Source organism: Hibiscus syriacus, unplaced genomic scaffold, assembly GCF_006381635.1.
Source record: "Hibiscus syriacus cultivar Baekdansim isolate YM2019G1 unplaced genomic scaffold, ASM638163v2 tig00014370_pilon, whole genome shotgun sequence".
NCBI lineage: Eukaryota > Viridiplantae > Streptophyta > Magnoliopsida > Malvales > Malvaceae > Hibiscus > Hibiscus syriacus.
This window is the reverse complement of record NW_024062323.1, coordinates 613,253-636,181: the sequence shown is the minus strand read 5'-3', so window position 1 is coordinate 636,181 and position 22,929 is coordinate 613,253. Positions and strand designations below refer to the sequence as shown.

Genomic DNA, 22,929 nt, shown 5'->3' with positions numbered 1-22,929 from the left:
AGTTTGATGTTGATTTGAATTTTTATATGCGATTAAATTGATTTAATTAATACTGTTAGAAACATGCTACATGCTAATTTTAATTACTTCAATGCTGGATTTTATCAAATGCTGGAATGCTGGGAATCTTAGCAACAACAAACTAAAAGATACATACTACATGTGTTCTGTTTATATGCATATGTTACAGAAAGTGTACAAAGTAGGTCATAGGTTTACTGGGACTGGTTGGTTCCATTGTGGGGGACGCCATTTCAGCTCCCCATTGCCGCATTCGTTCCAATGCATGTTCAACCTGTAAAAGGATGGATCCCATGTTTAGAATTTTGACAAGCCTGTAGCTGAATATATACATTCATTAATGTTTACGAAAGAGGACGTCCCCACCTCTGTGTTCCAGTTAGTTTTGTAGATGATATACAGGAGGATTAATGTCTGCAAGAATGTCCCACAAATCTAACCAATCCAGATTCCCTGCAATAATAAATGGAGTCTTGAATATTAAGTGATACAATAATGGGAGCAATGTGATACGGAACCATGAAATTACCTCCACCCCAGAATGGTTATGATAGCCGAGAAAAAATCCGAGTGGGAGGCCGACAACGTAATACATAGCAGAACAAGTTTACATAAGCTACCAGGGCTTGCCAACTGTTGTGAAATTTAGGTTAATTTCCACCAATAACAATTCACCTTGAAAACTATTATCTAGGTGACTAGTGTGAAAACGATTGTACTAAAAATCACCCCAAGGTAGATTCCCAGGAAAGAGGAGGGGTTACAATGGTCTCTCTTAAAACCCACTTTCATTAGACAGAACTACCAAGACAAGTAATTTTAATAGGACAATAATTAACAACAACTATACCCGACAATAGCTATTAAATAGACATAAAAGAGAACACCAAAATATTTCACTAATAGAGGAAATATTACAAAGAGAGAGAATACAAATAGCCTTTAAAATAGAAAAAGACTTATATTTGTGGGATTATTAACTAAGGAGGAGGAGGGCTTTATTTATAACAAAAGAATTTCCCCTCCTCCTTATACACAACCAATGTGGGACTTTTGCCAAAAACCAACAAATCTCCACCTTGGCAAATTTCACACACATCTCTAAAAAAACAATCTTTTAATTTGTAACAATATTGACCAAGTCTAAACAATGTTTAAACTTGACCGCAATTACCACTTTTGTCAATATATCAGCAGGATTCTCAGTGGTCCGAATCTTCTGGATTATGACTCCACCTTCTTCTAGAATCTCTCGTACAAAGTGATATCGAACATCGATGTGCTTCGTCCTTGCATGGTAAACCTGATTCTTTGCTAAATGAATAGCACTCTGACTGTCACAGTGCACTTTGATGTGCTTTTGTTCCATTCCTAATTCACCAAGCAACCCTTGAAGCCAAATTGCCTCCTTCATAGCCTTTGTAACTGCCATATACTCTGCCTCTGTAATAGACAAAGCCACTGTTGACTGTAAGGTGGACTTCCAACTGATTGGTGCCTTTGCAAATATAAACACATAACCAGTAGTTGATCGACGCTTGTCCAAATCACCTGCATAGTCTGAATCACAATACCCAAATACACACTGACCATCTTGTTTGTCCTGCTGAAAGACCAAACCAACATCTACGATGTTCAGAATATACCGCAGAATCCATTTCACAGCTTGCCAATGCTCCTTTCCAGGATCATGCATATACCTGCTCACAACCCCAATTGCCTGTGAAATATCGGGTCTCGTACACACCATTGCATACATCAAGCTACCAACAGCACTTGCATACGGAACCTTTGACATGTATTCCCGTTCTGCATCATCCTTAGGTGACATGGATGCACCGAGCTTGAAATGAGGAGCAAGAGGTGTAACATCCTCCATGTCGGGTGAGTGATTGATTTGCAAAGTTTCAACATTTGGGGATTTAAGTAGAATGATTATATAGTTTAAAAATAAAGGTTAGTAAATATGAAATGAAGGTAGGGACCAAATGGTCATTTGGAAGGAAATTTTAATTAAAATAAGATGTTATGGGATATATGAGAACCACGTGGAGTATTAGGTTCCAGAATACTCTCATTCCTTCTTTCTTAGTTCCTTCTCTTCCTTCTCCAACGTGGGCTTGCAATTGAAGGTAAGAAACTGAACTTGGTAGTTTCTTTGATTGTTAAGATTGGAAATGAAAGTTTGTATGTTATATAAGATAAAGGAAACCTTATAGGACATTAAAACAACAAGATAAGTGATTTAGAGAATGATTTGGAAAATGAGTTTTTAGATGAAATTTTGATATGGATGAGTTTTTGATGTTTAAATCAGATTTTTGACTTGTCAATAAGCTAATTAAGAAGTATGAAGTAATAGAATTGAAATTAGAACTAGTTGAAATTGGAGTAAGATTCTTCAATTCTATATGGATGAGTAGTTTTCTTAGTTTTAGAGGTATTGAATGGATAATAATTAGTTTAAGTAAGTGTATGAGAGCTAAGAGTGTTAAAGGGATTGAAATAAGTATGTTTGAGCTGAAATTAGATGATTTCTGGGCTCAAAATAGGATTTCTGGGTTAGGGTAATCGGTACCCATTCAAGGGGAACCGATACCCCTTCAACGAATATGATTTCCAGAATGCTAGAGGGGAATCGATACCCCAGGGGGGGGAACCGATACCCCCTCATCGTATATGAAATTCCAGATTGCTTGAGGGGAATCGATACCCCAAGGGGGGGAACCGATTCCCCCATGAGAAAAGAAGAAGAAGAAAATAAAGCAAGACTAAGCTATAGATTCTTAAATTAGTAAGCTATTAAAGCTTAATTTCAAGACATAGACGTCTGATGATCATCTTAAAATTATGTTTATGTAGATACCGAGCCTACTCGAGTTCGGGAACATCTACAAGTAGGATCGATCGAGGAAAAGGCAAAGAAGTATAGGTGAGTGCATATGCATAGCATGATATAGTATTATATTCAGTTCTAGACTTGTGATAAGTCTAGATTCCATATTTTGATATATGATCACATTCCATATTATGATACATGACATGAATTTATATTATGTGTATTGCATGACATGAATATACAGAAAAAGTTATATGGGCTATGTGATAAAGGTATGAAATTGATATGTCTATGTGATAAAGGTATGGAAACAATATGACTACGCGATATGAACTACAGGAAATGTATAAGCCCATGTTATGTAGATGAGAACTATAGGTATAGTTGGCATGCCAAGGGTAGAGGGTATACTCGGTTCTTTAGGACATATGTATATCCTTTGGAACCTGTGTGAAGTCTTGAAAGACACATACTTGATCCATAGTATATGTATATGATTCTTAAAGAATTCTACGTGGTCCTTATGGACATAATTCTACGGGCACTTCGGTGCAATTCTACGGGCACTTCGGTGCAATTCTACGGGCACTTCGGTGCATTTATACGAGCTGTGGTGACAGCATAGTGCACAACCTCACATTACTCAAATACCTTAGGTTCTCAATATGCTATCATGGGCCAATAAACTTATTAATACAGAATAATGAATGTTACAGTCATACGCTTACAGGTATGGATTTTGATGAAGTATACTATATTGATTAAGTACATGTTTGCATCTCATCTCATATGATCCTGACATTTTCATTACATTACATTGCCTTATTATTATTGCCTCACTAAGTCGATGACTTAGCGTGTGAGTGTTTCACACGTAGGATCCGGGAAATTAGAAGAGACAGGTGAAGCAGCTTGACAGTATTACTCCTGCAACCATCAGATCAGAAGCAACTTAATCAGTAGGTCATTTTGTGATGTAAATAGCAGTTGGCATGTAATTAAAGGGTTAAGTTGTGTATGCTCTGAATATTTTGATAAACTTATATTACAGTATGTATATTATTGTATTTTCTTAATACAAGTACAAATATTTTACTATTATTTATTAAGAGTTGTGTTTTAAAGTCAATGTAGTATCTCCGACTCATATCCGGGTCGGGTATGGGTTGGGGTGTTACATTTAATGGTATCAGAGCCATGGTTTAGCCGATTCTAGGCATAAACCAGAGTCTATGGAGTCTTTAAATGGAATACATGCCAACAAATAGTGAGAACTTCTGATCTGGTATAGTATGAGTATGCTGTTTTGCTAATAGGATAATGTGTTTATTCTTATTAGATGTCCGGACATAATAGCTCCCGAAGTGAAGCGGGAGAAGATAGGCATGCTGAAAGCAGTAATTCACCTGCCCTGGCCAGGCAAGGTGAAGAACAGGCATCTCAAGGAGTGCCTGTGCAAGATCAAGATACGTTCTTCAGAACGTTAGACGCTATTCTGACGCGTCTTCAACCTCCTGTTCCACTAACTCCAAGAATTAATGTAGCAAAGGAGTTGAGAAGTTTAGGAGCTCCCGAATTTAAGGGAGAAGCTGAGGAAGGTCCGGTGTCAGCGGATCTTTGGTTGAATGATTTGAAAATCATGTTAGATGGTCTCCACTGTTCCGAAGTGGAGAAATTAGATAGAGCTGTGTTGTTATTAAGGGGTCAGGCGAGGATATGGTGGACGAATGTCACCATGAGAATGTCAACCGACCGGTTGACTTGGTCTTTGTTTTTAGAAGAATTTAAAAACAAGTATATTGGAGATCAGTTTATCCGACAAATGAAGCAAGAATTTATGAATTTGAAGCAGATGAGCCGCTCTGTGTATGAGTACGAATGTGAATTTAATAAGCTGAGCAGGTTTGCAGCTGAGGTTGTGCCTACTGAGAAAGATGCTTGTGAATGGTTCGTGGAGGGCTTGCGCCCTAGACTTAAAGAAATGTTGATAGCATTAAACTTGTCCTCGTTCCAGGAGGCGATCAATCGTGCAAAAGCTCTTGAAAGGGCTCAGAATGAAAGATTTGGGGACTCAAGAGTTCAGACATCAAAGAGGACGACTACTTATTCTGGTTCAACACCAACAAAAAGGGGAAGAGACTCGGGATTTCGATCACAAACTAGATCAGAATCAGTTGCATCGTCTGCTAGGGGAGCAAGTCAGGCAAGAACTAGACAGACGCAGTCAGTGGAATCCGGTGCTGGGAGATCTACTCCGGGTCAAGGAAACAGTGTGAGCACTGCGGGAAAAACCATTATGGGATTGTCGTATGATAGCTGGGACTTGTTTTCGATGCGGAGAGGCCGGACATTTTGTCCGGGATTGTCCCTTGATTGTTGGTGAGCCGGCACCATCTGGAAGAGCTGGTTCTTTCTCACAAAGAGGACGAGGAAGAGGCAGAGGAAGGAACCCGTCTGAATTCTCTGCTTAACCTGAAGTTCGATCCACTGCTCGAGTATACAACCTAAAGACAAGTGAAGACCGTGATGATCCTGATATTATAGCAGGTACTTTTCAGTTGTATGATAAATTAGTACTGGTACTGATTGATCCGGGTTCTAATTATTCTTATATTACAAGTAAGTTAGTAAAGGAGTTGGGGATTCCCTTAGAAGCTACGAGTAATGAGATTATAGTAACAACTCCGTTAGGCCATAGTGCCCGGGTGAATAAAGTCTGTAAGGGGTGTCCCATAAAGGTTCAGGGAATTGAATTCCCTGCTAATCTGATGGAATTACCCTTTGATGAGTTTGAAGTGATTCTGGGAATGGATTGGTTGTTCCGGTATTATGGAGATGTTAGTTGCAGATTGAAAAAGGTAACTCTGAAAAGTCCAAAGGAACAGATAAGTGTGAGCAGTGAAAAGTTTATCCTTTAGCAATGTAATATCAGTGATGTCTGCCAAGAAATTATTGCTACAAGGATGTCAGGGTTTCCTTGCAAATGTGATTGATTCAAGAGCTCAAGAGAAAATGTTAGAGGAAATTCCAATAGTTCTAGAGTTCCCTGATGTTTTTCCTGCTGAATTGCCAGGATTACCTCCGGATAGAGAGGTAGAATTCCAAATTGAAATAATGCCGGGAACAGCTCCGATTGCAATGGCACCTTATCGAATGGCTCCGAAAGAATTGCAAGAGTTAAAGAATCAATTACAAGAATTGCTAGAGAAGGGATTTATCCAACCAAGTGTATCGCCTTGGGGAGCTCCGGTGTTTTTGTTAAAAGAAGGATGGATCAATGCGTCTTTGCATTGACTATCGACAGCTCAATAAGGTGACCATCAAGAACAAGTATCCCCTTCCGCGCATTGATGATTTGTTTGATCAACTAAAAGGAGCTTCGGTATTTTCGAAGATTGATCTACGTTCGGGTTATCATCAATTGAAGATCCAGGAGAAAGATATTCCAAGACAGCTTTCAGAACGAGATATGGTCATTATGAATTTATCGTAATGCCATTCGGAGTAACGAATGCACCTGCTGCTTTCATGGATCTCATGAACAGGATTTTTCAGCCCTACTTGGACCAGTTTGTGGTTGTCTTTATTGATGACATACTGGTGTACTCGAAATCCCATGAAGAGCATAGCACACATCTGAGGATCGTCTTGCAAATTTTAAGAGATAAAAGTTGTATGCCAAATTGTCCAAATGTGAGTTTTGGTTAAAGGAAGTAATTTTCCTGGGACATGTGATCTCGGCAGTTGGGATTAGAGTAGACCCTCAAAAGGTTAAAGCTATAATGGATTGGGAAGTTCCTAAGAATGTGTCTGAAGTTCGGAGTTTTCTGGGACTTGCCGGTTACTATCGAAGATTCGTTAAGAATTTTCGATGATTGTGCTGCCTCTAACAAAGCTAATGAGAAAGAACGTATCCTTTGCTTGGACTTCTGAATGTAAAGAAAGCTTCGAAGCTTTAAAGAGAATTCTGACGGAAACTCCGATATTAGTTCAACCGGAATCTGGCAAGAATTTTGTAGTATACAGTGACGCATCCCATAACGGGTTGGGGTGTGTATTAATGCAAGAAGGAAAAGTGGTAGCGTACGCATCGAGACAGTTGAAACCACATGAAAGGAATTACCCCACTCATGATCTAGAAATGGCTGCTGTAGTATTCGCTCTCAGGATTTGGCGTCATTATCTTTATGGGGAGCGTTGTTACTTATATACGGATATAAGAGCCTGAAGTACCTGATGACTCAAAAAGAATTGAATTGAGGCAACGTAGATGGGTAGAGTTCTTAAAGGATTATGATGTGATAATTGACTATCATCCCGGAAAGGCTATGTGGTAGCAGATGCTCTGAGTAGAAAGACGTTTACAGCTTTACGAGCTATGGATGCAAGATTATCTTTAACGGGAGACGGTGGTCTTTGTGCAGAATTAACCCTTAACAGCATGGTGGGAACGAATAGGAGAATTGCAAAGTAAAGATGAAAGGTGTTTGAAAAGAATTGAGCAAGTAAAGAACAAAGAGACTAAGACTTTGAGGTTAAGTCAGATGGAAATCTATATTGTAAAGGAAGAATTGTAATACCCGACAATGACGACTTGAAGAAGGAGATATTAACAGAGGCTCATTGCAGTCCGTTAACGATGCACCCGGGTGGAACCAAGATGTATATGGATTGAAGGATCGATTTTGGTGGTCAGGGATGAAGCGAAGCATCACAGAATTTGTGTCTAAGTGTTTGATATGTCAACAAGTCAAAACCGAGCATCAAGTTCCATCAGGATTATTGCAACCGCTTTTCATTCCTCAATGGAAATGGGAAAATGTTACGATGGATTTTGTTTCGGGGTTACCCTTGACTCCGAACAAAAGAGAATCAATCTGGGTAATTGTTGATCGATTAAACTAAGTCAGCGCATTTCCTCCTGTTAGAACTGATTTCTCTATGGAAAAGTATGCAGAGCTGTATATTAGAGAAGTTATTAGATTGCATGGAGTACCTGTTTCCATAGTCTCTGATCGAGACCCTCGATTCACTTCTAGATTCTGGAAATCTTTGCATGGAGCGTTGGGGACTCGTTTAAACTTTAGTACGGCTTTTCATCCTCAGACTGATGGGCAATCAGAGAACTATTCAGATATTGGAAGATATGTTGAGAGCATGCGTAATGGAATTTAAAGGATCATGGGAAAAGTATTTACCGCTGGCAGAGTTCGCTTACAACAATAGTTATCAGTCTAGTATAAGATGGCCCCCTATGAAGCATTATATGGAAGAAAATGTCGTACTCCATTAAATTGGTATGAACTCAAAGACCGAAGTGTTCTTGGTCCGGATTTAATTCAGGATGTAGAACAGAAAGTTCGAGAAATTCAGCATAACCTCAAAGTGGCCTCTGATCGGCAAAAGTCCTATTCTGATCTTAAAAGGAAAGAAATTGAATTTCAAGTTGGAGATAAAGTGTTTTTAAAAGTGTCTCCATGGAAGAAGGTGTTGAGATTTGGTCGGAAAGGAAAATTGAGTCCTCGGTTTATTGGACCATATGAGATTGTAAAGAGAGTAGGACCTGTAGCATATCAGCTAACTTTACCACCTGAGATGGAAAAGATACATGATGTTTTTCACGTTTCAATGCTTCGAAGATATAGATCTGACCCTTCTCATATCGTGAACCAGAAGAGATTGAGGTTCGTCCTGACTTGACTTATGATGAAGAACCGATTCAAATTTTAGCACATGAAGTTAAGCAATTGAGGAACAAGATTATTCCTTTGGTCAAAGTATTGTGGAGAAATCACAAAGTAGAAGAAGCAACGTGGGAGCGTGAAGAGGATATGCGATATCAATACCTCATTTGTTCGTGCAATGAAAAATTCGAGGACGAATTTTCTTAAGGGGGAGAGATTGTAACATCTCCATGTCGGGTGAGTGATTGATTTGCAAAGTTTCAACATTTGGGGATTTAAGTAGAATGATTATATAGTTTAAAAATAAAGGTTAGTAATATGAAATGAAGGTAGGGACCAAATGGTCATTTGGAAGGAAATTTTAATTAAAATAAGATGTTATGGGATATATGAGAACCACGTGGAGTATTAGGTTCCAGAATACTCTCATTCCTTCTTTCTTAGTTTCTTCTCTTCCTTCTCCAACGTGGGCTTGCAATTGAAGGTAAGAAACTGAACTTGGTAGTTTCTTTGATTGTTAAGATTGGAAATGAAAGTTTGTATGTTATATAAGATAAAGGAAACCTTATAGGACATTAAAACAACAAGATAAGTGATTTAGAGAATGATTTGGAAAATGAGTTTTTAGATGAAATTTGATATGGATGAGTTTTTGATGTTTAAATCAGATTTTTGACTTGTCAATAAGCTAATTAAGAAGTATGAAGTAATAGAATTGAAATTAGAACAAGTTGAAATTGGAGTAAGATTCTTCAATTCTATATGGATGAGTAGTTTTCTTAGTTTTAGAGGTATTGAATGGATAATAATTAGTTTAAGTAAGTGTATGAGAGCTAAGAGTGTTAAAGGGATTGAAATAAGTATGTTTGAGCTGAAATTAGATGATTTCTGGGCTCAAATAGGATTTCTGGGTTAGGGGAATCGGTACCCATTCAAGGGGAACCGATACCCCTTCAACGAATATGATTTCCAGAATGCTAGAGGGGAATCGATACCCCAGGGGGGGGAACCGATACCTCCTCATCGTATATGAAATTCCAGATTGCTTGAGGGGAATCGATACCCCAAGGGGGGGAACCGATTCCCCCATGAGAAAAAGAAGAAGAAAGAAAATAAAGCAAGACTAAGCTATAGATTCTTTAAATTAGTAAGCTATTAAAGCTTAATTTCAAGACATAGACGTCTGATGATCATCTTAAAAATTATGTTTATGTAGATACCGAGCCTACTCGAGTTCGGGAACAATCTACAAGTAGGATCGATCGAGGAAAAGGCAAAGAAGTATAGGTGAGTGCATATGCATAGCATGAATATAGTATTATATTCAGTTCTAGACTTGTGATAAGTCTAGATTCCATATTTTGATATATGATCACATTCCATATTATGATACATGACATGAATTTATTATGTGTATTGCATGACATGAATATACAGAAAAAGTTATATGGGCTATGTGATAAAGGTATGAAATTGATATGTCTATGTGATAAAGGTATGGAAACAATATGACTACGCGATATGAACTACAGGAAATGTATAAGCCCATGTTATGTAGATGAGAACTATAGGTATAGTTGGCATGCCAAGGGTAGAGGGTATACTCGGTTCTTTAGGACATATGTATATCCTTTGGAACCTGTGTGAAGTCTTGAAAGACACATACTTGATCTATAGTATATGTATATGATTCTTAAATAATTCTACGTGGTCCTTATGGACATAATTCTACGGGGACTTCGGTGCAATTCTACGGGCACTTCGGTGCAATTCTACGGGCACTTCGGTGCATTTATACAAGCTGTGGTGACAGCATAGTGCACAACCTCACATTACTCAATACCTTAGGTTCTCAATATGCTATCATGGGCCAATAAACTTATTAATACAGAATAATGAATGTTAGTCATACGCTTACATGTATGGATTTTGATGAAGTATACTATATTGATTAAGTACATGTTTGCATCTCATCTCATATGATCCTGACATTTTCATTACATTACATTGCCTTATTATTATTGCCTCACTAAGTCGATGACTTAGCGTGTGAGTGTTTCACACGTAGGATCCGGGAAATTAGAAGAGACAGGTGAAGCAGCTTGACAGTATTACTCCTGCAACCATCAGATCAGAAGCAACTTAATCAGTAGGTCATTTTGTGATGTAAATAGCAGTTGGCATGTAATTAAAGGGTTAAGTTGTGTATGCTCTGAATATTTTGATAAACTTATATTACAGTATGTATATTATTGTATTTTCTTAATACAAGTACAAATATTTTACTATTATTTATTAAGAGTTGTGTTTTAAAGTCAATGTAGTATCTCCGACTCATATCCGGGTCGGGTATGGGTTGGGGGTGTTACAAGAGGTGTACTAATTGGTTTTGACATCTCATTTATGCCAAAACGTTTTAGTACCTTCCTCAGATATTCTTTCTGAGACAAACAAATCCTCCCCAATTTCTTATCCCTTGATATCTCCATGCCTAGAATCTTCTTCGCTTCACCAAGATCCTTCATCTCAAACTCCCTGTTCAATTGAGTCTTTAGTTTCGCAATTTCTGTCTGACTCCTGGAAGCTATCAGTATATCATCAACATAAAGAAGAAGATATATATAGGATCCATCTTCTAGCTCGCGTAAATACACACAATGATCATATTTGCTTCTTGTGTACTTCTGCCCTATCATAAACTTGTCAAATCGCTTGTACCACTGCCTTGGAGATTGCTTCAATCCGTACAACGATTTTTCTAATTTGCACACCATCTCTTCTTTTTCAGCAACTTTGAATGCATCTGGCTGAATCATGTAGATTTCCTCATCCAAGTCTCCATGTAAAAATGCAGTTTTTACATCCATCTGAACTAGTTCCAAATCCAACTGCGCTACCAAAGCCAACAAAATTCTGATGGAGGAATGTTTTACAACTGGAGAAAATACTTCATTATAATCAACTCCCTCCGTTTGAGCGTAGCCTTTAGCCACCAATCTTGCTTTGTAGCGGATGTTATTTTTGTCATGAAAACCATCTTTCTTTGCATATACCCACTTGCACCCAATTGCCTTCTTTCCCTTCGGAAGACTAGCTAGTTTCCACGTCTGATTCTTTTGAAGGGATTGCATTTCTTCATTCATGGCGATCCTCCACTTTTTATGTTCTGAACTTTGAACTGCTTCATTAAAAGTGGCAGGAACGTCATCAATTGCAATTGGTGATGCAAAAGAGACCATATCAGTATAACGAGCAGGTTGTCTAATGGTCCTCTTTCCCTTTCTGAGTGCAATTGATTCATGTTGCTGTGGTGGTTCTTGGGTCTGAACCTCTTCTTCATCTGACTCTTCTTCTACCATAGGAGAGTCAACATCAGTTTCTTTACTGGTTGGGACAAATTTGCTTCCTTCAAACTCCACCTGTTTGGGAGTTCTATCTGTCTGCTCCAATTTTTCTGAAGTCACCTTTCTCAACATGGTAGATTCATCAAAGGTAACATCCCTGCTGAAGATTATTTTCTTTGTTTCTGGACACCAAAGACGATAGCCTTTCACACCAGAGGTGATCCCCATAAAGATCGCCTTCTTTGCTCTTGGATCCAGCTTTGACTCCTTAACATGGTAGTATGCAGTGGAACCAAACACATGTAAGGAATCATAATCTGTAGCAGGTACTCCAAACCATTTCTCTGATGGTGTTTTACCACCAATAGCAGTCGATGGTAAGCGGTTGACAAGGTGACAAGCATAGACCAAAGCCTCAGCCCAAAATTCTTTGCCTAACCCAGCATTAGACAACATACACCGAACCTTCTCCACTAATGTCCGGTTCATACGCTCTGTCACCCCATTCTGTTGTGGTGTACCTCTGACAGTGAAGTGCCTAACAATACCTTCCTCTTCACAGACTTTCAGAAATTGATCATTTTTGTACTCTCCACCATTGTCTGTACGGAGACGTTTGATTTTTCTGCCTGTTTGAGTCTCTATCATATTTTTCCATTTAAGGAAAAAACCTAGCACCTCATCCTTTGTCTTCATTGGATACACCCAAACTCTCCGGGAAAAATCATCAACAAAGGTGACATAATAGTGTGTTCCTCCCAATGAAGTTGTCTTAGAAGGCCCCCATACATCTGAATGAACATAATCCAAAATACCTTTAGTATCATGGATTGCTGTTCCAAATTTCACCCTCGTCTTCTTCCCTTTGATGCAATGCTCACAAAAAGCTAATTTGCAAGCCCGAGCACCCTTCAATAATCCTTGATCTATCAGTAATTTCAAGGATTTTTCACCAACATGCCCCAAGCGCATATGCCATAACCTGGTTGCTTCTGACTCCTGTTCATCAGTAGAAGCTGCCACTGCTGCTGTCCCAACAATTGTACTACCCAGAAAGTAATACACATTGTTTCTTTTTCGGATTCCCTTCATTATCACCAGTGCACCAGAGATAATCCTCATACCATCTTTTGCCCTTACTTCTAAACCTTTTGACTCTAAGGTTCCCACAGAGATGAGATTTCTCATTAAATCTGGTACATAATGGACACCTGTTAAGGTTCTGATTGATCCATCCTGATTCCTCAAGCGAATTGAACCAATCCCAAGTGTGTCAAGAGGGGAATTATTTGTTGTGTAGACAATTCCACCTTTTAGTTCTTTAAAATCAAAGAATCATTCTCTATTGGGGGTCATATGGTGGCTACAAGCTGAATCTAACAGTCATGAACTGGAACAACTGGTTGATGGCGTAGCAGCGAATGTGAAATCTGAATCTCCATCATCATACTCGACCACATTTGATTCTGAGACAGCCTTCCCCCTTTCAGGTTTGCCTTTATTCTTTAGCCTGGGACATTCTTTCTTCCAGTGCCCTTTTTCTCGACAAAAGGCACATTCATCTTTGCTCAATCTGGACTTTGACTTCGATCTCCCTTTGCTTCCTTTATTCTGGCTCTTGGAACGGCCTCTAACAACAAGAGCTTCTGCTTCGACACTTGTGTTTTCTTGTTTGTCTTTCTTTCTCAATTCATAACTATACAAGGCAGCAGTTACTTCACTGAGAGACACATCAACCTTCCCATGAAGTATAGTAGTTTCAAGATACTCAAACTCATCAGGAAGTGATCCCATCAACATCAAAGCCAGATCTTCGTCTTCAAAAGTCACGTCCATATTCATCAGATCAGTCACCAGCTGATTAAAGCTAGTAATGTGATCATTCATAGTGGTATCTGGTACATAGTTGAAGCGGAACAATCTCTTTTTCATGTAGAGTTTGTTCTGACCGCTTTTCTTTAAAAATTTCTCCTCCAGTGCCTTCCATAATTTACTTGCAGAAGTTTCCTTAGAAAATGCATACTTCTGCTCTCTAGAAAGACACGATCGAATAGTACCACATGTCATTCTATTGATTCTCTTCCATTCTTTCTCCTCAACATCATCTGGTTTCTCTCCTTCAATAGCAATGTCTAGACCCTGTTGAAATAGGGCATCTAGAACCTCGCTTTGCCACATGCCGAAATGACCGGTGCCATCAAAAATCTCCACTGCAAATCTAACATTTGTCACAGCATTTTTTGCCAAAATTGAAGATGAAGAAGCGTCTGCCATTTCTGCTACAAATTCTATTTAATAGTTGCCAATGCGGAATGTCAATTATCCCAAGGAAATTTTTCTGATGTGGAAGATCAGCCTAAGCCGCAACCACAGAGCATACTAAAATAAACCAAGAGCGCTGATACCAATTGTTGTGAAATTTGGGTTAATTTCCACCAATAACAATTCACCTTGAAAACTATTATCTAGGTGACTAGTGTGAAAACGATTGTACTAAAAATCACCCCAAGGTAGATTCCCAGGAAAGAGGAGGGGTCACAATGGTCCCTCTTAAAACCCACTTTCCTTAGACAGAACTACCAAGACAAGTAATTTTAATAGGACAATAATTAACAACAACTATACCCGACAATAGCTATTAAATAGACATAAAAGAGAACACCAAAATATTTTACTAATAGAGGAAATATTACAAAGAGAGAAAGAATACAAATAGCCTTTAAAATAGAAGAATGCTTATATTTGTGGGATTATTAACTAAGGAGGATGAGGGCTTTATTTATAACAAAAGAATTTCCCCTCCTCCTTATACACAACTAATGTGGGACTTTTGCCAAAAACCAACACCAACCTCCTCCCACGGCAACACCTGCAATCGCAACACGACGGCACAAAATCATTTGATCGCTCGTTTGGGTGGTGAGGGGTTTCAATTCGACTGCTCACCTGATATAACCGGCTGCACACTGTTCAACACCATGGTTATGCCAAGAAGATGAGCCAAACGAGCCACGGCCTTTTGCATCTCTATGCTATTCGTAAAGATGAAAGCAAATTTGTTTTGCGTAGCCAAGATTGCCAGTGCCGAAAGTATTCCTATGAGAAGCGACTGTATTACCGTGATTATCAACGAATATTTCGATGCTCTGATCCGAGCTCATTTGACACTCTCACACTGAGAAGACCAATCAAGTTCGACATCAGTTCTCCATAGGGGCTGGGTATTTTACATAAGAACGTTGTTTTTTTTTTTTTTTGTTACCTTATAGCTGCATTTATTCCTATAAACAACATGCCTTCCCAGCCATTGATGTTCATGCTGAAACATTGAGTTGAAATGAAGCTCAATTGATTAAAAATAAAAGAGAGATTTAGAATAATGATTTTGATATCAGTACCAGATGGAAAGCGAGCCAACTGCAATGAACGGATCGTCAAGGTGACCGGTGAGAACAATGATCATCATGAAATACCAAGCAAAGCATCACGGCCGAAGCTATAGAAAGTTTGGTGAAACCCCAAAGATCCTTAAAGGCTAACACGATAACCCGGTCCAACCATCCTTGCAACAGCAAACTACATACACAAGTTGAGCCAGGGCAACCATCCAAGCTGCGATGTCATTCATAAGCCATAGTAGCACCGATGGTACCCCACTTGAACGCGATAACGAATAGGTAAATTATCACAATATGTCCAATGAAGGCGGCAAGGCCTATCCAGGCCAAGACTCCAACCTTGTTCTGTGCCTGTAGGAACTTCTGTGTTGGGAAATTGATTGTTAATGAGAACATTTGAGGTACAACTTGCATGGTGAAATCACCGGCAAGATCTGCAATTTCAGGCTCTTGTCCGAGGAGTTTCAGGAGTGGAGTAGCGTATAAGTAGAGCGGAAACAACGCAAAACAGGCCCCGAATAAGATTATCCATGATCGCTCCATGTATTCGCCTAGCATGTCAATTTGTCCAGCGCCAAATGCCTGCCCGCATAGCGTCTCAAACGCACTAGCCATTCCAAGCTGTAGATGTAACGAACAAGTGTAAAGATTTTGCTCTTAATAAACGACAGACAACGTTAGATAAGCTAACCAAGAAGCCAAAAGAGAAGTTTGCAAAGACAGATATGTTGGTAAAATAGACTGTAAAACCACACCGTTAGCACTAACAGGAAAGATAAACAATAATTGAAAAAGAACAGATTCGTAAACCGTGTCGTGGTATAACTACTGTCTTATAAATGAATTCGTCTCGATGTGTGTAATCGCTGCAGTAGGCGGACCGTCCCCCGAGGTTAATACGTTCGCTCCGAATTTCGTACACCCGAAACCGGAGTGGACTACTGATGGTATTACACTTCTGATCAAAAAGCACACAGAGAGAACTTTAGAAAACACTTGGAGAGTGAATTCTGAAATATTGAGAGTGAGTTGAGAAGCTGGATTCGGCTCTCTATTTATAGGCTAGAAATAGAGTTAAAATCGTCCATATAAAAAATCAGGATTAAAATCATTCTTTGTAACAGCTAAAACGTTTATATGAATTTAACTCAAAAATAGTCCAGATTCATTGCATCATTATTCAGCTGTTATAACTCCTGATATTATATCATGTAACTCCTGAAATTAAATCTTAACGCTTTTGATTTAATTTCTGATAACTCTCATAAATCAATTGAAATATCAGTTGAAATCTTTCACACATTTTTTTATTTGTTTCTTTCAAAGAGAAATTCTTCTAAAAAGATAATATTCACGCGGACGTGTCGAAGACACGTATTACCACGACCACGAGCCAAGCCGAGACGGATAGCGGTGCGCGAGAGTCCCCTTGTTCTAAGTAAGTGGAATATCCAGATTATAAATACCTATTCCCAATAGTATTTCTAATACTATGTGCGATTGAGCATTACCAACGAGATAAAGCAATGGCGACAGCCGAAAGCTCGATATCACCGATATGGCCGGCAAAGATATTAGTGAAAGAGTTGATTCCATAATTGCACCAAATATTGAATGCAATAGGAGTAGCTATGGCCCATAGCTTGGAATACTCGATACACCATATGTTTTTCACGTCTGCGAAGCTTTGAATCGGAGGATAATCTCCTCCCTCGAGGACTAAACCAGTCAGTGCCAGATGCAGCTCGGTAACTTCAAAGGGGGAGATCCGTGATGGTTCACTGCGAGGTCGATCGCCCATAAGTTTCTGCGTAGGTGATGAACCAGCAGAGGATGGATTAGTCGTCCCCTCTGCATTTTGCTGCTCATACTCCTTAGTATTCGCAATTTTGGCACACTTTTAATGAACCCCCTTTGAATCTTCTGGTTTTAGTTTCTTCAACTCTATGAATTCAAGCGAGTCGATATGAAGAAAAATCAATCTCTCTCTCTATTTCTTTTTCTTTCAATTTTGTTTTAGGAGGTGTTCGATTAGGGCTATAAACTAGGATGACCATGAAAACTAAGGAGGGAGTTGACCCAATCTTAGCCTCTCGAGTTTTAGGACAAGCAATTTTCATTTCAATGTCTGGTCTGTTTATCGTTAATATAGTTATTTTCTGTTGCTATAGGACGTTTCCCGGACCATATCCATGTGGTCCCAAAGATGAGCAATAATGTTATTTATTTGGTATCCAACTAAAATTCAATGATAAAATTTAAATAACTCAAAGTTCAGTTTTGAAAATAATACACAGGCAATAATGTTATTTATTTGACATTAAACAACTTTTATATTTCTTTTATTATAAAGATTTTGAGGCATAATTAAAATTTAAGCTAGCAAAAGGGCAAAAGGGCCCATATAAGAACGTGGGAATGTTTAATTCCTAATCTAATGCACTCATCCGATTAATTCCTGATCTAGTTATTTTCTACAGGGTTTTGGGATCTCTCTGTGTGGTGTTGATTATTTTTTGGGATCTCTAGGCGTCTTCAATTGAAATCCAAGAAAATATTTGGCGTTTTTACATAAATATCACCTTAACATAAATTAATTATTTGTTAGGCACTGTTTAAGAATATTTTACAGATCTAGCAAATTTTTAAATACTTTCTATAAAATTATTCCTACATTAAATTACACAATACAATTATGTCTACCAATTACCACTTGACACTTTCTGATGCGTTTTTGACCCTTTCAAAATATAAATAATTTTATAAAATATTACGGATCATCATCATCATCATTTTGAAAATAATTTTGCAGAAATGTATGGTACATGCACCGCATAAGGTTTTGAAAAATATTTATAAAAGTTTTATAACTAATATTTATTTTTCAAAATCCTATGAGGTGAATGTCTCGCGCCTTTCTGCAAAATTATTTTTCAAAATCCTAGAATATAATATACGTATAGGATTTTGAAATGGTGAAAAACGCATCAGAAAGTGTCAAGTGATAATTGGTAGACATAATTATATTGTATAATTTAATGCAGGAATAATTTTATAGAATTATTTAAAAATTTGCTAGATCCGTAAAATATCCTTAAATATTTACGTTTCAGACACTCTTTGAGATAATATTTCCGATTTAACACCCTTTGCAGAAAGGCGCGACCCATGCACCTTCCATCCCACCGACCCAACTGACTGTTCACATCGTCCATCCCATCCTATAAATACCCCACTCTCAACTATTTTCACCACACCAAATCTTCTTAAATTCTCTCAAAAACCAAACCTCGTTCAAAATTTATTTATAAAGTATATTTTGTTATATTTAATATTTTGTTAGTATTTTATTTAATTATTTAATTATTTTATTTTTTTGCAGTTATAAAATAGAAAGCGGTCTGTTTCGTTTGGATGTAAATCTGTATAAGTTAATGGAAACAATAATATTGGATATCTGTACTGAAGCGACGACATTCTTCTAGTTGAGAGGATTGTTGTGAATGTTTAAGAGTTGAGAGTGCATTTATAGTCGGAAAAAAAGTTCAAAAGTGATACATGAGCCACGCCTTTCTTCAAAGAGTGTTAGATTGAGAATATTATCTCAAAGGATGTCTGAAACGTAAATATTTAAGGAAAAAATAATTTTTTGGTAAAATCGCCAAAAATGCACAGTAAGCAGAAAAAAATTAACTAAAAACACAGTAATCCATGTATGAAAATTTTAGCCCAAAGACGCCGAGATATCCTAGGATCTTTAGGTGATTACGGTAGAAAATACGTTAGATGAAGAAATAATGTTGGAAGCATATTAGTTTGGGAATTAAACACTTACTGTAGCATTGTCTTGACACTTTTGCCGTCTTCACACAGATCAACCAGAAACGCCTGCAGTTTTTGACTTACGGAAGAATAGCTAAAAGGGTGATTATGACTCTTTAGAATATAAGAAAGCCACATTGGGCTAAAAATCTAAAAGAAAAGGGGGTGATGCAATGCAAGTGTAAATTAATGATGATGGTGGGGCATTATCTTTTGTATGTGTACATAACTTTGGCCAATGTCAAAGCCGTCATCATAAGCCAATGACGCCTGACATCATGCTTAGCCTTTCTATGAGCATTAGACTAAATTCTGATCCAAAGGGGAAGAGAAGTTACTGAGAGACGACCGTGAACCGGCACTGGAAAACCCGACGTTATAATCCAAGCATCCAACGCCTTTCGACATGCCGGAATCCATTCCGGCTGCGTTATAAGAATCGCCAGCGACTATTGCCTGTATCAGTTTAGGTGGTGGAGGAATGGTCACTTCCACCACTCCCTCTAACATCTTTACTACCATGCCCATTGTTGGCCTCCTTTCCTCTTCATCTTGTATGCACCATATCGCTACTAAAGCAAGGCGCTTGGCCTCCTCTAAATCATATGCAACACCGAGTCGAGTGTCCATGATTGCAGCTACATTGCCCTCGATAATTCGGCGTGCTGCCCATGGTGGGAAAAACCAATTCTCCATGTTCACTCGCTCGCCGAAAGCATTGGCATTTTCTGCAGAATGCGGTGCCTGCACGTTTCTGCGACCACCTATTAGTTCCAACAACGTCATCCCATAGCTATAAACATCGGCTTTCGGTGTAATTGCTAGGCCGGATATCCACTCTGGAGCAACGTAGCCCCAAGTGCCCCTCATTGTAGCTAATACCCTGCTAAAATCTCTTCCAACAAGCTTTGCTAATCCAAAATCCGATACTTTCGCGGTGTAATCACTATCCAAGAGAATGTTTTCGGGTTTGATATCACAATGGATGATGCAATCCCTGCATTCCTCGTGTAAATATGCTATGCCTCTTGCAGTGCCGACTGCCACCCTGAACCTAACATCCCAACACAGGTTGAGACTATCCGGGCATAAGTAACCACTCAGGGGACCATTAGGCATGTAATCATAAACCAGTAATCTATGAGAATCTCAGAGCAGAACCCTCTGAGTCTCACGAGATTAACATGTTGGATGTTGCCAATAGTACACACCTCGGCACGAAATTCTTTCTCTCCGCTCCCTTGCCTTTCGAGGCGTTTAACAGCAACAGGAGTCGAATCTGATAACTCGCCTCCAAAGACTGCTCCGAATCCACCTTGCCCGAGTTTCACCGAGAACCCTCTAGTCACACCATTGAGCTCTTTGTAAGTGAACACTTTGAGACTCAGCCCGGGAAAAACATCATCACAATCTTTCCCCCTGTTCTCTATTATCTTTTTCAAAACCAACAAGATCACTCCCATTAACCCCAAAGCAACAACAGACCCGGCAATGCTGCCGAGCAAAACCTTGGTTTTAAATGCATGTTTCTTCTCAACTCCATCTCTTGGCACCCTAACATAAAAGACATCCTTATTCGAACCATCAGAGCTCGTGTTCCTCAAATTCAACAAAGTTCCGTACACATTCTTACACAGATTAGTTCTCCCATTATGATACAATCCAATACAAGAACATGTACTCAAACAAGACTTCTCACAAGCACTCCTAGTACCTTGAAACGACACGCTACTCCCTCCATCGAACCTTACATTACCAAGTTCCTTAAACCCGTCGTTATCAGCACAAAAATCGTCACTTTCCCGTCTACAACCACTAGTAAAATCCCCAGAGTTCCAGCCCCCATCATCAAAAGGCCTAAATCCGTTAATACAGACACAAGGTTTCAACGTTGTACTCGCAGAACAAGATCCAAAATTACCGCATAAACCGTAGGCTTGGCACTTATCCTCCGGCATTGACCAATACATGTTCCAATTTTCCGTCTCCGTTGACCATGTGAATTGCTTCAGCTGTCCGTTAGCATCAACCTGAAACCTCGTCAAAGGCGGTTCGACACCGTTATCCAGAGGTCTTTCTGTGTATCGGAACGAGGCCGTCGGAAAGTAAGGGTCGGAGAAATGGAAATTGTAGATGTAAGGTATTGTCATTTGTGGGACATTGACGAAAGCTTTCCCTGTCCAGTTCCCTGAGGACCAATACACCTTGGTTGAATTGTAAACCAGCTCGAACTTGTTGAACTCTTTGGGATTTAGCCTTAAAGAGAAAAGACCAGGTGACGGGTCAACCGAGCTCTTCCAAGAGGTTAAAGCTCGTTGTGCGGTGACGTTCATTTCGGCAGCCACGTATCCGTCGGATGATCGAAGCTCTGCCATATTTTCGACCCCTTCGAAGAATACAAAACTAGATTCCCATCCTCTAAAAGATTGAACTTTCTTGCCTTTTCAGTGTTGGAGCTCAGCCACACGACTGAGTCTGGGGACTCCTTTACTGCTAATTGCCCTGTTTCAGTGAGCACAAGTGAAGCCCGGGTGATGTTTTTGATCGGCTTTTCGCGGTTGGCGACCCAAACCCGGGTTTGGGTCGGGATAGAAGAGTACCAGATCCCCAAATACCAATTGGATTCACCATTTGTGCTAAAGAAACCCAATCGGAACGTACGGTTAACGCTGTGAATGGTTGAGTTTCCTCTAATTATCACATCAGTGGACTCCACTTTCCTGGCTTTGGAAACGGTTTTGAATGTTTCTTCGTGTGAAAGGGGGAATTTTGAAGGCTCGTTTGGTATAGGCTTGATGACAAAGATTGCATTTTGGGTGTGAAAAGAAAGGAGTAAAAGGAGGAAGAAGAAGAAGAAAGAAAAAGAAGACATGAAAGGAGAAGTGGGTAAAGAGGCAGATAACAGAGGTTTTTAGTTTTTAGTTTGAGTCTGGTCTGAGAGTTGAACGATCAGGACAATGAAAGGAAAGAGAGTCGAACAGACGGTGGGATTATTTTCTTATTCCTATGCATATCTGGAAACACTAAAATGCTGTCCAATATCGAACCAAGACTTACCGGTAAAAGATGAACCACTTCCGAAGTATTTAGGAAATCATGAGTCAATAATTCAAGCAATAATTTCCATTGAGTTGAAAAAACATAGTTTTGAAAATGGTTTTGCGAGCTGAACATTGGAACACTGGGGAGAGCTGGAGGGACCCTATCTCTACCTGCTTTATTTGGATTCTACCATTACTAGTTGCAAAAGTGCTCTTTCTGCCCAAATTAGGCAGACATCTACCCCTTTTTTAATTTAATTTTGATATTTAGTGGACGTTTTGTTCATAGAAATTATAATTATTTTACCGAAATGTAAAATTATTTTATCGAAATATATTATTATTATGATAATATTGTATTAATTTATTTAGTATAAATGTAAAATTACAGTATTTAGTTGGAAAAATATAATATTATTTGGATGCATATTTTATAAAATTATCCTTGAGATATATATATTTTTTAACAAATAAAACTTGAATATTAAATTATAAATATTTGAATGAAAATTTATAAAAATATTTTAGTTATTACACTATATAAGTTTAAATAAAAATGTATTTAACATATAATTTATATAATTTATATATCAAAATTATAATTTTAAATAATTTTCATAAGTATCATATTTATTTATATAAAATATAATATAACATGAAAAATAATATTGTGATATCGAATAGATAAATATTTTTTTAAACTCAAAATTAAATATTATTTTAAATATTTATATTTTTACGATAATAATATTTGAATCTCATAAAATTATAAAATAATTA

At 38.4% G+C, this 22,929-nt stretch overlaps 2 pseudogenes; both read right to left on the bottom strand.

The window, feature by feature from the left end:
• Positions 1-184: 184 nt before the first annotated feature.
• On the bottom strand, positions 185-17,299 carry LOC120207137 (annotated as a pseudogene).
• A 1,862-nt stretch (positions 17,300-19,161) lies between these two features.
• On the bottom strand, positions 19,162-22,117 carry LOC120207207 (annotated as a pseudogene).
• Positions 22,118-22,929: the final 812 nt, after the last annotated feature.